Here is a 14,413-nt window from a genome sequence, read left to right as displayed (position 1 = left end):
TGGGCCTAGCGTCACTTTATGGACATACAATCAAAATATATAAGCTATCTTATGTATTCACATTTATTGTGGTTTTTTTTATTAGTGTTCTTTATCTTATTGTGTTTTTTTTTGTGCTGCATCAGATCCAGAGTAATAATTTCCTTCTCCTTTACACTTGTGTACTGGAAATAACAATAAGTAATTCTGAATGTCAAATAAAGGTTTTTTTTTGCAAGATGGCAGCCTATCAACACAGAAATTTAAAAAAAAAGGAATGCTTAGCTGGTCTAGCAACATGTAGAAAGAGAAAACAACTTTACAACTCTGAACCTGATTTCTAATTTTGTTTTCCATTTTCACACAAAACTCCATTCAGTCCATGACATATCAAAGTAAAATCTGTCAAAGTGGTTTGACCGATAAAATTATATCGCAATTGGTATATATGTTCTTTTAAGAATGTGTATATTCTGGTATTGTAGCGGTGTGCTACAAGCAGCGCTAAAATTACGACACGGAGTTGGTAACTGCAGTCGAAGGAAAAACTTTATTCGAAAACTTCAGCCTCACTTTTAAGCCTCTGTCAACCGGCCCCCCATGGCGAAGAGGCTCCAAAGCTCTGTGCTCGCAAACCCCCGTAGGCTATCTAATTGTGAGTCGGTTCGGATACGCTAGGAAATGAGGCGCTACATACCCCCCCCCCAGAACCGGCGATACACCCCCCAATGTCCACAGCCTAGGCCAGAACCTGCTTGGGAGGTCGGCCTCTGCGCCGAGGCGCCGGAAACTCGGCCGGTTGCGCCAGGTCCACATGGGCCGGCTTGAGGCGGTCCACCGTGAAAACCTCCTCCTTTCCCCCAACGTCCAGCACGAACGTGGACCCGTTGTTCCGGAGCACCGTAAACGGCCCCTCGTATGGCCGCTGCAGCGGTGGCCGATGCCCGCCCCTTCGCACAAACACAAACTTGCAGTTCCGTAGGTCTTTGGGTACGCAGGTCGGGTGCCGCCCATGCTGTGAAGTGGGTATGGGGGCCAGGTTACCGAGCTTCTCGCGAAGTCTGCCCAGGACTGCAGCGGGTTCTTCCTCTTGCCCCCTCGGGGCTGGTAGGAACTCCCCGGGGACGGCCAGGGGCGCGCCGTATACCAACTCGGCCGACGAGGCGTGCAGGTCGTCCTTGGGCGCTGTGCGGATGCCGAGAAGGACCCAGGGAAGCTCGTCCGCCCAGTTGGCTCCTCGCAGGCGGGCCATGAGGGCCGACTTCAGGTGACGGTGGAAACACTCCACTAGCCCGTTCGACTGTGGGTGGTAGGCAGTGGTGTGGTGCAGCTGAGTCCCCAAAAGGCTGGCCATAGCTGACCACAGTATGTTGACACTTGCAAGGAAAAATTCAATCATCTCCAGTAGCCTGAACTCTGGGTTTCGGAGCTGGAGAGGCAGCTTGTAGTCACTGCAACATGTCTGCAAGACTGATGGCTTTGAGCTTGCATAATTAATAAAAAGAGTGTGCCACAATTTATAAGTGTGCAGAGGGAATGGGTATAACGAGAGAGAAAGGCACTGCAGATGCTGGAATCTGGAGAAACAATCTGTCTGAAGAACTCAGCACGATGCACACTTCTATGGGAGGGAAGGAATTGTTGATGTTTTAGGTTGAATCCCTCTATCAGGACTGACAGTAGAGAGATGAGATGCCAGCATAAAGAAGTGAAGGGGATATCAAAAAAGGAATCCAATGTAATTGGTAAGGTGGAGTTGGAAAACAGTGGTAGGTGAACAATAGATAGAGACAGACAGAGATGATGAAAAGGGAAAAAAAAGGCAGATAGAGCAAGCTGGGGAGTGTGTAGATAGGAGATGGCTGCAGGAGGGAGATAAGCAGGAATACAAAGCACTACCACTTTCTAGCACGGGAATGAAGAACAGTTTCTTCACCCAGAGGGTGGTGAATCTTATGAATATTTTGCCCTAAAGGATTATTTAGGCTCAGTCATTGAATGCATTCAAAACAGAGATCAGCAAACATCTGGATATTTGAAGAATCAATGGAATGGAATCAGCTTTATTTTCAGTTTAATATGATGTAAAATTTGTGGTTTTGCAGCTGGCACACAATGTAAAGGCATAAAACATAATTATTTCTATGCAGAAATTAAACATAAAGAGTACTACATAGGATTAAGGCAGAAAAATGGTACTGTGGTAGATGAGCCAGGATCTTACTGAATTGTGAAGTACACTCCGGGGCTAAATGGGCTTATGTTTGAGAAGAAATCTTCCCCTCTTTTCTTAAATTGACACCACAAACTCATTAGCCTTTATTTTATAGAGAGTGCAAGGCTTCCTGAGAAAGTTTCCATAAACATTCTTCTCTTCGGAGTGCTTTTCTTCCGCACAGCATCCCACCCAGCAACATGGGACCTTTTTCAGGTGCGTGACTCTTTTGTTAATTATTGTTAATAAAGGATGCAAAAACAATTTTCAGTATACTTCCAATAAATACATGTTATAAATCTTATATATACATACACACATTTACACACACACATGCATACACACACATTTATATATATCTCTCAACAGAACAATACAAGTAAATCTGTAAAAATAAAGTGATTGTTCTGGACCAGTTTGAATAAGAAGTATGAGACAGATTACTCCATTCTGACTCATAACTAAGTAAAAGCTTTGTCAAATCTCTTAATAAAAGTAGAACACCAACTATACAGATGATTTTTTTTTGCTCTTTTTGGTTTGAGAAGAATTACAATGACTTACCTATTTGAAAACATACTGACATAAGTGCAATAAATATTAATAAAATGCATACTTGCACAAATGCTGCATTGCGAGTTAGAAAGAATATATATAAGAACCTATAGAAACACAGAAAACCTACAGCACAATACAGTCCCTTCGGCCCACAAAGTTGTGCCGAGCATGTCCCTACCTTAGAAATTACTGGGCTTACCCATACCCCTCTATTTTTCTAAGCTCCATGTACCTATCCAAAACTTTCATAAAAGACCTTATCATATCTGCCTCCACCACTGTTGCCATATGAAATTATATATGATACCAATAACAAGTTGAACTAACGCAATATTAAGTAAATTTCATGGGTGTCAATACAGTGGCAAATTGGATTAAAAATTGGTTATGTGGGAGAAATTAAAAGGTAATCATTAACATGAATTTTAGTGATTGGAAGATTTTTGCACAGTGGAATTCTGCAAGATTTAGTTTTGGGATAGTTTATTATAATATGGATGTTTTGGACTTAAATATAAGTGCTATGATGAACAGGTTTACTGATAATACAAAAATTGTCAGTGTGGCGGACAATGGGAAAGAAAATTCAAAGCTACGAAAACAATAAACTTCTTTTACGGGGACAAATTTGACAAATAGAATCCAGTCCAGACGTGAAATAATGGAACATGTAACATGGACCATAATGTTCTGCTGACCTTTTAGCATACTCAATTATCATATTAAAACTTCCCTCCTAAATAGTCCATAACCCTCCATTTTTCTTTCATGCATTTCCCTAGCTAAATGTCTCTGAAATGTCCCTAATGTATCAGTCTCTACCACTGCTCCCGGCAGTGTATTTCTAGCACTTATCACTCTCTGTGTAAAAACCTACTTCCTACATCTTCCCTAAACTTTCCTCCACTCATCATCAAATTATGTCCTTTGCTATTAGGCATTGCCACCCTGGGGAAAAGGTGCTGGCATACTCTCTTATCTATGCCTCATAATCTTACACACCTCTATCAAATTGCCTCATCCTCCTTTGCTCCAAAGAGAAAAGCCCTAGTTCATTCAACCTTTCCTCGTAAGACATGTTCTCTAATCTAGGCAGCATCCTGGAAAATCTCCTCTGCACCTTCCACATCCTTTCTATAATGAAGTGACCAAAAATGAACATAATACAATTACCAGAGTTTTATACAGCTGCAGCATTACCTCAGGGCTCTTGAACTCAACACCCTGACTAATGAAGGCAAAATCACCATACATCTTCGTAAGAATCCTGTCCTCGATTCCTCCACACTGCTAAGAATCTTGACACTATTCTTGTTCTCTGCCTTCACGTTCATCTTTCCAAAGTGTTTCACTTCACACCTTCCCAGATTGAATACTATCTGCTATCTCTCAGCCAGTTCTGCATTTGCCTGCGTTCGTTGCATTCTGACATCCATAAAGATGGTGGCATCACCTCAAACCCTCCCCCCCACCAGTAACAAAGGGGGCAGCTGAGGGATTAGAGGTTTATTTTAAGAAATGAATTACTTATTATTAGCATTTGATCCTCAGTGCCTTATAATCAATTACAATGATCACATAATCACCTCATCCCTTACTAACCCACTGTTCTCTTAGACTTTGCTTGAAGCGTGCTATAGTTGTTGAAAAGCAATGTGACACTTCTGTATCTGGAATATCATGAGAAATCTGGACTGAAGAAATCAAAATGCATGGTTCATACAACATTTCATTTTTCATTGCTAAACCTGGAAAGGCCCATGCAATTGGAGAAGAACTGATTCTGTCAGCAGTTTGGGAGGTTCTGACCACCAAAGCAAATTAAAGCGATTTTGCTCAGCAACTACTCTGTTAGAAGATGAATCTAGTTTTTATTTTAGATTATTATGTCGCGTTCGCTCACCTCACAGTATATGCAGTTTTATAAAAGAATCCCTTTACCTATTTCTCTACAGTATATTAAGAGTATGTTCCCATAACCAATTAACCTATAGAACAGCATTTTGTGATGTGAACTGGAGAAGTGAGGGAAACCCATTGCAGTCACAAAAAGAATTTGCTAACACAACACACAGTACTGAAACAGTGATGCTGCTTTGTGGCACTGAACATCCTTCTCTCTATAAATACTCCCTAAACTGCTAGGGATCCGCATTTTTCATTTTACTTCAGATTTCCAGCATCTGCACTTTTTGCTTTTAAATTACAAAATTAATTCACTTTTAATTAATGTTTATACTAGTGATAAACAGTAGTCTATAAATTTCTTTCAGAAAAACAGTATCAGATTTTGTGCTTGGAAAAAAACTTAAACATAATATTCTGAGGAATGAAACAGAAATAATTTCCTCATCTTTTCAGTGGAAAAATGTCAGGAACACAGATCTGTTTCTATGGTATGCTATTTTGAATATATAATTTTAATCAAGTATAGATAATAAAGAATAATTAGATATAAGAGTACACAGATATTTACAGAACTGCTTTCTAAGGCCAGGTCTAAATTGAATAAATGCATACAGCAAATCCAAAGCCAAACCCAACCTAATACAAGATCCTCAAATGCAAGATTCCCACCTTTCATTAGAATTTTTTTCACCTTGGTGTGGCTACCCTCTCTCACAAACTGATGTAACTGTGACCCTGAGGCATCAGCCTTCATTGTTCCAAGTTGCACAGGGCAGGGCAGTGGGAGTGGCACCAGGTGTGACATCCTAAAACAAGGAAAATACAGGTTAAGATTTCAGTATAAAATCATTGTCTGATCATATAAAATCATGATCATTGTCTGATATCTGCGAATACAAATAATTTCATGTTGTTCTGCTGAACATTGTGGGTATGCTATGTTGTCATTGGAATGGGTAGCCACATCTGTGAGCTGCCCCAGTACATTTTCATTGTACGTATGACTAATACATAAATCTAATAAAGAAAGCATTGCAAAGCGCATCTTGCAAATCTGAAATCAGAACAAAATACTGGATATATATGGCAAATAAAGAAGTTTTGTGGAGAGGAAATATGAATGTTTTAGGTTGATAACTTGTCAGAACTGAAAAAAAATTAGATATCATACATTTTTAAGAAACACGTTAAGTGCAATTACAAAGAAAGCACACCTGCACCTCTACTGCCTTATAAGATTGTGAAGGGTCAGCATAACATTTAAAACTTTGACAAACTTCTATAGATGCATGGTGGAGAGTATATTGACTGGCTGCATCACAACCTGGTATAGAAACACCAATGCCCTTGAACAGAAAATCCTACAAAAAATAGTGGATACAGCCCAGACCATCATGGGTAAAGCCATTGAGCACATCTACACAGAATGTTGTTGCAGGAAAGCAGAATCCAACATTAAGATACCCCCACCATCCAGGTCATGCTCTCTTCTTGCTTCTATCATTAGGAACCAGAGGCCACAGTTTAAGAATAAGGGGTAGGCCACTTAGAACAGAATTCAGGAAAAACTTTTTCACCCAGAGAGTCGTGGATCTATGGAATGCTCTGCCTCAGAAGGCATTCTGGATGCTTTCAAGAAAGAGTTAGATAGAGCTCTTAAAGATAGCAGAGTCAAGGGATATGGGGAGAAGGCAGGAACAGGGTACTGATTGTGGATGATCAGCTATGATCACATTGAATGGCGGTGCTGGCTCGAAGGGCTGAGTGGCCTACTCCTGCACCTATTGTCTATTGAAAGTGGTACAGGACTCTCAGGACTCACACCACCATGTTCAGGAACAATTTTTACCCCTCAATCATCAGGCTCTTGAACCAGAAGGAATAACTTCACTTGTCCCATCACTGAACTGTTCCCACAGCCACGGATTCACTTTCAAGGACTCTTCATCTCATGATTTTGGTATTTATTGCTTATTTAATAATTATCATTTCTTTTTGTATTTGTGCAGTTTGTTGTCTTTTGCACACCGGTGTCTGCCCTGTTGGGTGTGGTCTTTCATTGATCCTATTATAATTACTGGATTTATTGAGTATGTCCACGAGAAAATGGATCTTGGGGGGGGGTTTTATATGGTGACGTATATGATCTTTAATAATAAATTTACTTCTATTGTTTAAAACAAAAACAAGTGGAAGTGGAAGCTAAAAGGCAGAAAGATTCACTAATGAAAAGGATGATGGTATGAAAGGGAATAGTTATTTTCCAGATTGTTCAGAGAACACCAGTGCTTTGATTATATTTTAACTGATTGGCTATTATCTTTTTCTTCAGAACCACAGACTGAATGATGCCTGGTCCCACAGTTTAAAATATTTACTGATATCACATGAAGTGATTTGAACCAGGTGAAGACCTTCTGTGATTGTGGGAGCATCAGAAGCCAATATGAATCATCCATTTGGCATTTTTTTTTACCTCTTTTTACCCCAATGCAGAGGTGACTATATACATTAGCATATACGGTATATTAAATCAAAAATAATGGAGGGAGGATGTGTTTAGAAATAGCATAATCATTAAATATACAAAATACAGCAGATCTGGGGATCTTAAAACAGAAAATGCTAAGGAATAAACATGAGAATTAGGATGAGGAGCATCTAGCCATCCTGTCCTTCAAACTTTCTTCAATATTCACTAAGAAATGGCTGATCTTCCACTCCAGCATTATTTGTTAGTGTTTTCTCCATATTCCTTTAGTTCCCTTAACAACCTGAAAATCATCCATTATTGTTTGAATGAACTCAATGACTGACCCTTCGAAATCCTTTAGTGTAGACACATTGGCTGATTTATTTCTGTGGACTGGATAACCTTGGTTCTTGAATGGTGTCCTTCAGTTCTAAACATCAGCTTCAGTCCTGCAGTAACTTTGCTGGGAGTGAGATGCAATACTGTGGCAAGACTGAGAAAAGTATTGGGGCAATGACACTGCCTTTGCTGACACCGCTCCTAATCGAGAATGGTTCTTCTCTAGATATATTAGTAACTATTCCTGGCTTCCATACCTTTATGAAGCAAACACAAGATGCTGAGATGAACATCTTGATAGTACAATTTGAGCAGTTTGATTGTATGTCTATAACAAAGCTTCAAGGAAGGAGTTAAGTTCAACTACAGTAACTAAAGGGATACAGTATCTATTATTTGACATAGGAAAGATATTGCCAGGGTCAACTACCTTCTCCCTCCGGCAAGACTGTTGCTGTTGGAATCACAGTTTAAGTTACATCTACCTAGAGGCACTATGGACATGATCTTCAATGCACAACTCTAAGAAAAATACAAGAACCACACCAGCCACCATACACATTTTTTCAACCGCACCTAAACCTTTGACACCATCATTCAAGAGGGACTGCACAAAATTCTCATCACATTTCAGCAAACCACAGTATATTATTTTATGTAAGAGCAAAACTACACAATTCTTCAGGATCTGCCTCATGAGGCTCTAAAGTAATTACAGAAATCAGCTTTACACCTATACTGTAATCCTCTGTGATACAAGCTTGACAGTGCCTGAAGGGAAAGAGACAGTTTTAAGAACCTGAGATTCTAACAAACGTTTAGTGGTAAGAAAACAATACATTGTTGTGCTTCCCCAAAGATCCTTTGTAGTAGCTGCCCCTACTTTGGTGCATCCCCTAGCACATGGATCTGGACCTTAGAGTCTGCTAGTTTGAAGTATTTAGTTGTGGATAAATCTTTGTTCTGGAAGTATACTAGAGGGTGCCTTTCAGTACACTCATATTTCCAGTAGCTGCAGTTTTTTTTACTGTGTACTTCTGTCTCTGTCAACACCCCGTATAAACTTGAATCTCATGTTATACAGCTATCCAGAACATTCTGGACTTATGGAATTATGGATAGTATGATCATGTATTTATTGAGTGTGGGACATTCTGATTCTGTCCCATTGAAGCTACTTAGGGAAGACAATGAATTTATCTTCCTGCTATACCACATTGCACATTGTTAAAGGTGTATTCCTGCTGCTTAATGCGCAGTTCAGGACTGAATTTATTTTGTTGTTTAACCTTCAGGTTAGTTATATATATTCATGGAGTTATCCTTTAACAATACAAGGAGTATAGTTTTGAGTGTCAGAGGCTTTTGGCACAGATACCAGTATTGAATAATCAAAGGGGTTCTACAAGTTGTGGCGTGCTAGCATGTAAAGATGTAATTCTGTAAATGTACATGACTAAATTAAAATGCTTAAAATAGATTATTATAATGATTGAAACTGTATTTCATCATTTATTCTTAACTTTGTTTCTAAAGTGTCAGGGGAGCGAGATTCCCTTGTCACTGTGTGACTAGAAACTTTAATATTTCCTAGTTACAGCTTTCACGTGGCTCAATCTTCATTGGTCACAAGAACAAACCTTGACAAATACCCCTGTGCCTCTTCCACAACTTACTGGCAAAAGCCTCATTCTACAGGAAGGTGGTCAGTCCTATCAATTTAAAGCTCATTTGATCCATCTTTAAACTCCAGGTGATTGTTATGGTGTAGCTGCAGGGTATGTCACGTTTGTACAACACCAAGTGCACCGCACATCTGGTAATTAAGTTAATTCCTGTAATCAATAATGAGCAGTTTAGCCAAAATACCAGACATCTTTCTTTTATCCAGCCAGTTGTGCATGGCCATCTTCCACCAATAGAAGTCCACGGCAAGAGTCTGGAAATCTCAGACCACCTCCATATCTCAAAAGCCATTTCTCAGTGTGTGTCAACATAAATGATAAGGTTCATCATCATCTTCAGTGCTCTAGCACAGACCTTGGTTGTTTGAAAACAAAAGGGCATTTGAAGTCTAAGTCAAACACAGAACAAATATCGAGGTTTACCCGGTAGTGGTGACCACTGCCCTCCTGTATACTGTTGACACTTGAAATATTTAAAATAGGCTGTGCAGAGATACCAAATTGTTATCTCCACAGAATCCTTGAAGTATGTTAACAAGATAAGGAAACCAACATCAATGTTCTCTTCCAGGCCAACAACCAAGCACTGTGACAATTAAACTCAGCTCACACCATGGGCAGGTCACATCGTTCGTATGCCCAAAAGCACACTTCAGAAACTCACTCTTAGTTCCATTACAGGAAGAGAGAGAAAAAAATTTAAAATGTCCATCAAACCTGCCTGAGAAATGCAGACCCCATTGATATCTGGTGAATCTCTGAGCCATGACTGGCAAAGCAGCAGCTTTTGGGTGGTACTGAGTGCCTCAAGCCTATGTGTGCACAGAACACAAAATCCAGCAAATGTTGCAGGCGCTCTCCATCTTACTAACTACTGCCTACCCATCCGAACAGGCACCACCTACCCTGTCCATCAGACTGAAGGTCCCAAGTTAGCCTCAACTTTGAACCCATCAAACACAAGAGTAATTCACAATCACCATGGGACTGCCTAACAAGAGTAATTCCTTCTGACACAGTAAAGAGCAAACGGGGAAGGGACGAAGAGAAACCCAAGGATTCATGTGTCCATGGAGGCATTAACTGCTGTTCAACCCAACCACAATCTGAACAAAGTTAAGAATGTTAACATATCCCACTATTGCACTGAAGTCATGGTTTACTGCTGCCTACAATTCCCAGCACAGCTGTAAAATAGCACAAGGGCAAAGCTAATTGTCCTTCATATCCTACAAAGTGCAAAAAGTGTAAGTTTTTTTGTCTCCTTGTCCCGAGAAAAACATAGCTCAAAAACATCTGCTCCTGGAATGATCTATATAAAACTTGTTATGGAATGGGAAAAAATATCAGTTAAGTCTGCAAAGAACAAAGAGCTGGAAATTCTTAGGTGTGTATCCCTGTATAGGGCAAACAGCTTCAAATTTATTGACCATCTTCCCTCTCCGAGCTCTATCCAAACACTGGTAAGGCCAAACACCAGAGGATTATTGCCCTACCACTGTTGTAAAGGCCAAACTGCACGTTAATACAATTCAGCTCTGAACGAGCAATCACCCTAACCTTAATATGCACCCCAACCCTAGTCCTGGAAAAAGAAAACAACCAAAGAGCTATTGCTGCCTACCTCAACCTGGCCAAATAAAAGACGAAGAGCTCCGAAGGAACTCTAAAAGGCCCTGGTTTATAATGCAAACCGTGGCTTCGACACCGCAAAGTCTGGGTTCATGAAATTACAGGCTGCCATTACTAATGTTTACCTTTCCCCACACTTTGCTGTGGGTGTCCTGCTTTATTACCTAAAAGGTTTTCCTACGGGTGCCCAGGGAGCGGGGGCACGAGGGAAGCCGAAACCATGTGACTCCGGCACACGCTCCAACGGCCGCTGCACGCGGTTGGGGGCGGACCATGTGACCCGTGAGCGAGCGCCGGCGGCACGGGGGGGGGGGGGACCGGGGCCACGTGACCCGCAGGTCCCGGCGCAAGCGCCAACCGTCGCGGGACCCGCCGGGCTTGTCTCGAGGTGGACGGTGCGAACTCCGCCAATGGAACGGAGCATGGAGATAAATTAAAGACCAACCTGGTGTATCGGTATCCCTTTATCACAGGGTCACGACTGCTGCAGGCGTATCCATTCCTGTTAACTCATTATAATACTCCTCTGGAGCCGGAAGACAGTTTGAGCTGTCAGACAAAAATGCTGGAGGAACCCAGCAGCACTGTCCTGATGAAGGGCCTCGGCCCGAAACGTCGACTGTTCACTCTTTTCCATAGTTGTTGTCTGACCTGCTGAGTTCCTCCAGCATTTTTTGTGTGTTGCTTTGGATTTCCAGCATCTCCAGATTTTCTCGTGTTGGAACTGAAAGAATCTCGATGTATAAATAGAGGACAAAAGTATCCAATGTTATCATGCCCTTAATAGTAAGGGAATTGAGGTTTATGGAGAAAAGGCCAGATCAGCTATGATCTTTTTGAATGGAGGAGTAGGGTCGTCGAGCCAAATGGCCTACTGCCCTCGTTTCTAATGTCATTCCTATCATTTTGATAATGGCATTGGCGGCATAAAACTTTGAGTAAACTTTTATGTTTAAAGAAAATCCATGTATGTGCTGACCAATAGCCATCTTCCTATGAATACCATTAAAGTTGATATTACAGCATAACTCCACTGCTTGTTTGAAGATTACAGTGCACAAATTGCCTACAGTGCATCAGTTGTACTTCAAATTGCTTGCAGAGTATTTTGTGATGTCCTGCAATAAGAAGGATCATTTAATCAAATGTCACCTGTTAAGTTGTCTTTTCCTAAAGTACTATAGGATGGGTCTGACAACCTTACCTCATGATGTTCTTTTTAGTTGGATAGTTCTGCATCACTTGATCTACTAGAACACCTTTGATTGCAAATCAGTTAGACATAAATACAGAAATAGGCATTTGAGTTCACAGCAACCTTTGGCCAACCATTTACAATGTTCCTACATTAATTTCATTCTTTATCCTTCCCCACATTCTGTTCAGTCCCCCCAGATTACCACTGACCTACACACTAGTAATAATATAAATCAGCCAATAAACCTCCCGCCCACATGAAACTGGAGCTCCTGGAGGAATCTCATGTGGTCACAGAGGGGACATGCAAACTGAAGGCACCCAAGGTTAGGTGTGAACCCAGAACTTGGTGCTGTAAGGCAGCAGCTGTTCAAAATGTCAACAGAGCTCTGAAAGGAAAGGGAGACAGCAAATCCTGTTCCCCAATCAGATTTTCAAAATAATTTAGTATGTCTAATCACTGAAGCTTTCAAACAAATACCGAGACTTCACTTGACCTGTGATGAATAGACTGACGTAGGTGAATCTAGGACCAGAGGGCACAGCCTCAGATGAGAGGGACATCCATTTAGAACAGACAAGTGAAGGAATTTCTTTAGCCAGAGGGTAGTGAATCTGTGGAATTCATTGCCACAGGGAACTGTGGAGGCCAAGTTATTGAGTATATTTAAAGCAGAGATTGATAGGTTCTTTATTAGTCAGGATGTCAAAGGTTATGAGGAGAAGACAGAATGGGGTTGAGAGCGATAAAAAATCAAGACATGATGGAATGACGGAGAAGATGCGATGGGCTGAATTGCCTAATTCTGCATCTATTTCTTTTGGCCTATACCAGACCTCTCATTTATGGTCAAAGTATTGGCACACCACTTGTGACGTAATAGGTGCAAAAAAAGTGAATCAGTTGTGCATCTTCCCTGAGAGTGCATCATAGTCAGAAAGGACTGTAATGACATACGGTATTTGTCTAGAACATCTGCATAATATAGGACTACCTGTTGTATGGACTGATTCCAGGGATCAATTTAGGATTATTAGCAATATGGAGGAACAGAAGGATCTTGGGGTCCATGACTCGAAGTTGCTGCACAAGCTGATAGGGTGATTAAGAAGGTATTTGGTGTGTTGGTCTTCATTAGTCAGGGGATTGAGTTCAAGAGCCATGAGGTAATGTTGCAACTCTATAAAACTCTGGTTAGACCACACTTGGGAGTATTGTGTTCAGTTTTGGTTGCCTCATTATAGGAAGGATGCAGAAGATTTAGAGAGGTGCAGAGGAGATTTACCAGGATGCTGCTGGATTAGAGAGCATGTCTTATGAGGAAAGGTTAAGCGAGCTCGTGCTTTTTGGAGCAAAGGAAGATGAAAGGTGACTTGACAGAGGTGTATAAGATGATAAGAAGCACTGTTAGAGTGGACAGCCAGTGCCTTTTTCCCAGAGCAGAAATAGGCATAATTTAAAAATGATTGGAGGAACGTTTGGAGGGGGATGACAGAGGTAAGTTTTTATACAAAGTGTGGTAGGTACAAGGAACACACTGACAGGGTAGTGGTAGAGGCAGATACAATGGAGACATTTAGTAGACTTCTGGATACACATGTGCATGATAGAAAAATGGAGGCCTTTGCAGGAGGTAAGTGTTGGGTTGATCTTGGAGTAGGTTAACTAGTTGGCACAACATCATGGGCTGAAGGGCCTGTACTGTGCTGTTTTATTCTATGTTCTGTGTTTATTGCAATGAAGGATGCTTTTTGATCTGCCTTAAAATCAATGCCGTAATGCAAGTCCACTGGAGGCCAGAAGGCTGTAGGCAGCTGGGGATTTGGAGGTCTCTCTGTACGTGAGTGAGTGGATGGGAGGAAGAAAAGGTCAAGCTTAAGTTTATTTTGCAGTGGTTAGGTGTTGTTGCTGCCTATGTTGTTCTGCTGAACATTGTGGACATGTGTGGTGACACTTGCGGACTGCTCCCAGCACATCCTCAGATTGTGTTGGTTGTTGATGCAAACATTGCATTTCACTGTAGTTTTGATATACTTGTGATAAATAATCTGAAATCAGAATCTATGTCCAGGACCACATGCTTGTTTATTGAAACTGGGTGCAACCCCCTACCCCACTCACCACTCTGTGTTAAAATACATGAACTATTTGTCAAGGGCTGTATGTAAGTGATAATTGTTTGTTAACATCTGCCAGCCTGTTTATATTGTCAGGTCCAAACAGGACTTTCAGAGAAAGTGAAATCACGTGAACAGCTGAGCCCTGGGAACTGTTGTAGAACAGAGGGACCCTGAAATTGGAGGCACAGGTAGACAGGATGGTGAAGGTAACATTTGGGATGTTGGCTGACATATGTTAAAGCAGTAAGTATAAAAGTTAGGAGGTCTTGGTGTGGTTGTTCAGGTTACTGGTGAGGTTGCACTTGG

Source organism: Hypanus sabinus, chromosome 6 (assembly GCF_030144855.1).
Source record: "Hypanus sabinus isolate sHypSab1 chromosome 6, sHypSab1.hap1, whole genome shotgun sequence".
In the NCBI taxonomy this organism is placed as follows: Eukaryota; Metazoa; Chordata; class Chondrichthyes; order Myliobatiformes; family Dasyatidae; genus Hypanus; species Hypanus sabinus.
This window is presented reverse-complemented; position numbering follows the sequence as displayed.